Here is a 5,225-nt window from a genome sequence, read left to right as displayed (position 1 = left end):
ATNTAGTGCTGCAATAAACATACGTGTGCATGTGTCTTTATAGCAGCATGATTTATAATCCTTTGGGTATATACCCAGTAATGGGATGGCTGGGTCAAATGGTATTTCTAGTTCTAGATCCTTGAGGAATCGCCACACTGTTTTCCACAGTGGTTGAACTAGGTTACAGTCCCACCAACAGTGTAAAAGTGTTCCTATTTCTCCACATCCTCTCCAGCACCTGTTGTTTCCTGATTTTTTAAAGATTGCCATTCTAACTGGTGTGAGATGATATCTCATTGTGGTTTTGATTTGCATTTCTCTAATGGCAAGTGATGATGAGCATTTTTTCATGTGTCTGTTGGCTGTATGAATGTCTTCTTTTGAGAAGTGTCTGTTCATATCCTTTGCCCACTTTTTGATAGGGTTGTTTTTTTTTTCTCATGAGTTTAGCTTTTTAAGGATAAAATTATTTTAAGAACACAAAAAGTGATTTTCTTCCATGCTAATTGCTATAGACTCTGAATTATGTCAACATGATATTTAGTTAGTCTGAAAAAATTAAGACATTGAACCGTGCATATCCAGCTTTGAACACTGAATACCACTTGGCATTCTTTTTATTTATCTTTAGTCATTTTTCCTTTCACCTTTCCCAAAGCATACTCCCAAGTGTAACCATCTTCTTAATCTCACTCTCTACTTTCAAAATATCAGTCAGTGTTCTTGTTCTGTAGACACATAGAAAATAAAGACTATCATATGATAACCTGCTCTTTTTTTAAAACAGTTTCCTAACGTACAGTTGACACTTGAGCAACTTGGGGGAAGGGGTGTCAATCCTTGCCCAGATAAAAATCCTCATATGACTTTTGATTCCTCGCCAAACTTATTAATAGTCAGCTATTGACTGGAATCCTTACTTATAACATAAACAGGTGATTAACACATTTTGTATGTTATATGTATTATATACTGTATTCTTAAAATGATGTAAGTTAGAGAAAAGCAAACATTAGGAAAATCATAAGGAAGATAAAACATATTTGCTATTCATTAAGTGGAAATGAATCATCATAAAGCTCTTTATCCTTGCCATCTTCACACTGAGTAGGCTGAGGAGGAGAATGAAGAGGAGGGGTTGGTCTTACTGTCTCAGGGGTGGCAGAAGCAGAAAAAATATCCATGTATAAGTGGACTTGCAAAATTCAAACTCATTCTGTTCAAGGGTCAACTGTACAAGAAAGTGCTGAAGCACAGTGCTAGCTACATGCAAAGTTACCAACAAATGTTAGTCTCTTAGTTTAAAGGAAGGAGTTTTCTAGCTTAGAGTAAGGAGTTTCCTAATGCACAGGAATCAGTGTTCTTTTTGTTTTAGGATTAACTATTCAACCTGTATGCACTCATCAGTTCCTTATTGTTTTCTCTCAGTTTTGGTTTTATCATTTGTTTCCATTTTTCTATTTTCAGAGTGTTTCTCTCTCTCTCTCTCTCGATCCTGATTCTTCCTCATTATAGTCTTTCTTATCCAGACCTAATTTTCGTCCAGAGTTCCTATTTCAATGAAAGCACCATCATTCCTATCAGAAGTTTAGGTATTGTCTGCCCTTCCTGCTCTTACACATTTCATCTCCTCTGCACCCCCTACCCCCTGCATTTTGGGCTCAATGGGATGTGGGTTTGCCGCTGAAAAATGACTTTGCAGGTGGTGGTATGATGTTGCTTTTATTTGTGTGTTTGTCTTAATTTAGACTATGTTCTAATGCAGGGATCCCCAACCTCCAGGTCACGGACTGGTACTGGGCCTCACAGCAGGAAGTGAGGGGAAGGGAGCATTACCACCTGAGTTCAGCCTCCTGTCAGATCAGCCAGGGCATTAGATTCTCAAAGGAGTGCGAATCCTATTGTGAACTGTGAATGCGAAGGATCTAGGTTGTATGCTCCTCATGAGTATTTAATGCCTGATAACCCCAACCCACCCCCTCCACCCTCACCTTATTGTGGAAAATCTGTCTTTTGAAAACTGGTCCCTGTTCCCAAAAAGGTTGGGGACCACCGTTTTGATGTTTTTTTGGGGGGGAAAGAAAACATTTAGAACGTGGGAGGGTGGGATTGGAGGTGGGGGAGATTCTTTCATAATTGCATTCTCATTTTTAGATTATTGCTAATCTACTCTCACCTTTGAACTGGTCCTGAAAGAATTTCCCTATTATAGGAGCTACATTTCCTTTTTAAAAATTATTTAGTGGTGACTGATGTTCCACCGCAAAAGCATCATTCTCTTAATGAGACTGTCGCTATTTCACAGTTGCTTTTGCTCTCTGTGTGGGACAAGGCCCAGGATGTCATACAGCCTGAGAGATTTCACTACCAAACAAAGCTTAACCACCATGGGCTGGCCTAGAGAAGCAAGAGTGTGCTCGTAGTCACTTCAGAGTTACTGTGTTTCTGGGTGACCTGGAGCAAAATGACTTCATGTTTGGGGTGTTGTTGCTCACTCTAGGTCTCTTCTTCACCCCAGGGAAGAACGTGACCCAAAAGGGCAGCAGGCAATAGATGAAAGGCTATACTAAGCCTTTCCCAGTCAGGTCAGCCAATTGAGTGCTGCATACTTCCAAGCTGCCTTTAACATTTTCCTAGGTAATTCAACACAAAATAGTTTTTCTTCTTTCTGTAGTCTTGTATTCTTTTCATTGTATAAGAGTATTTTATGGTGACAGAGGCAGGAGGCAGAGAAACTCTAGGCAAACAGCCCCACCTTCAAGCTGAAAAGCCTGAAAGCCACGGTCCCCTCTCTCTTGATTGGTTCTTTCTGAATAATGTCTCTTTACTTTCTTTTTTTTTTTTTTTTTGAGATGGAGTCTTGTTCTGTCACCAAGGCTGGAGTGCAGTGTCACAATTTCGGTTCACTGAAACCTCTACCTCCCGGATTCAAGCAGTTCTCCTGCCTCAGCCTCCTGAGTAGCTGGGACTACAGGTGCATGTCACCACATCTGGCAGATTTTTTTGTATTTTTAGTAGAGACAGGGTTTCACCATGTTGGCCAGGCTGGATTTGAACTCTTGGCCTCAGGTGGTCAGCCTACCTCAGCTTCCCAAAGTCCTGGGATTACAGGCATGAGCCACCACGCGCCCTGCCCCACTTTCTGTGCCTACAAAGATCCGCAACTCAGCCGGTAGAGATGAGAAGCAGCTGGACATCGAGGAGAGGCAACTTGACTTCAGGGACAATGGCTGGATGTTGGAGAGAGGCAACTTGACTTTGGAGGAGAGAAGCAGACAGACAACCTGACTTCAGGAGAGAGCAACCTGCACTTCCCATCCGCTTTCCAGCTCCCCACTCCACTGAGAGCAGCTTTCATCACTCAATAAAGTTTTCTGCATTCACCATCCTTCAATTCATCCACATGAACTCATTCTTCTTGAGCACTAGACAAGAATTCAGGATCCACCAAATGTGGATACCCAAAAAAGCTGTCACACTCGCCCTTTGCCCTTGCTGGTGGAGGACAGCCACCCCACGCAATGAGGAAAAAGGCTCACTGAGCTGATAACACTCTGCTGTTAACACCTCCACCTCCTGGGTTCCAGTGATTCTTCTGCCTCAGCCTCCTGAGTAGCTGGGATTACAGGCGCGTGTCACCATGCCCAGTTAATTTTTTGTATTTTTAGTAGAGATGGGGTTTCACCGTGTTAGTCAGGCTGGACTCGAACTCCTGGCCTCAAATGATCCGCCCACTTCAGCCTCCCAAGGTGCTAGGATTACAGGAGTGAGCCACGGCATCTGGCCAGTGATGGCTAATTTAAACTGCCCTCAATTTATTATCTGAGAAGTACATACAAATAGGCAGAACGAAATATCCAGTCAGCATAATGACATCACATTTCTTCTTTGAATGGCACTTTAGAAAAAGAATCTGTGGAACTCAATTTGCCATGTCTCTAACCCGGTTTTGGAAAACGGACCCACCATCACTATGAGAACAAAAAAGAAGTGAGATGGTTGAAATTCAGATCCATCCAGATGAGGTGAGAAAAGGAAGAGTTGTTTTGCATCTTGCCCTTGTGCTGCCTCCTTTCATCATTGGTAATTCTAGCCTTCTCTTATCTGATCATGCAGGCACACGTGATCTGAATGCACCATCGAAAACTTCCCAAATGCAAAGGAAATTAAAGGGGCTCCCTACTCTTTGTCCATGGATGGAGAAGTTATGGACATTCTGAACCAAATCCACCTCTTCTACTTATTCAGACTTTGTCAGTATAAACATGTTTTTGTTCTTATTGTTCTAACACGGTGTAGAGGAGATAATTTACATGAAAATAATTATGTTGCTGTATTTAGTACTGCACTCTCTACCCATTCCTTAAATTGCTTTTATTTAAAACATTGAATGGGCTTCTGAAAACTTGGAACGCATGTGTATAGTACTATTTAAAACATGACATCTAGAAAGCAACCGTATTTTGATACAGTTTGTGTACCTCATAGCTTTTGGGGAAGAGCAGAGGAGAAAAAAATATCTCTAAATTTCCATTTTAAACAATGCATTGTGGCCGGGTGCAGTGGCTCACACCTGTAATCCTAGCACTTTGGGAGGCCGAGGCGGGCGGGTCACTTGAGGTCAGGAGTTCAAGACCAGCCTGGCCAACATGGTGAAACCCTGTCTCTACTAAAAAATACAAAATTAGCTGGGCGTGCTGGTGTATACCTGTAATCCTAGCTACTCAAGAGGCTGAGGCAGGAGAATCGCTTGAGCCCGGGAGGCAGAGATTGTAATGAGCCAAGATCGCACCATTGCACTCCAGCTTGGGTGACAAGAGTGACACTGTCTCAAACAACAACAAACAACAACAACAACAACAATACACCAACGTATTGCGACAGAGGAAAAATATCGTTTCCTCACCCATTGCCAGGTTCATGGTGAGGCCTCTGTAATGAAAGACGGAGTAAAGAAAAGGATAGATTTATTTAATACATGTTTTATGTGACATGGGAGCCTTCATACAGAAATGAAGACCTAAAGAAACAGGTAAGCCAGTGTTTTTTTTTTTTTTTTTTTTTTTTTTTTTTTTTAGACGACGTCTTGCTTTGTTGCCCTGGCTGGAGGGCAGTGGTGTGAGATTTTGGTATCTGTGGGCATCTTGGAATGAATTCTCCATGGACACCAAGGGACAACTGTATTTTAGTATACATCTCTAAAAGACAAGGACTCTTTCTTTCTCTCTTTTTTTTTTTTTTTT

This window comes from Rhinopithecus bieti, unplaced genomic scaffold (genome assembly GCF_001698545.2).
Source record: "Rhinopithecus bieti isolate Rb0 unplaced genomic scaffold, ASM169854v2 scaffold_14215, whole genome shotgun sequence".
NCBI lineage: Eukaryota > Metazoa > Chordata > Mammalia > Primates > Cercopithecidae > Rhinopithecus > Rhinopithecus bieti.
This window is presented reverse-complemented; position numbering follows the sequence as displayed.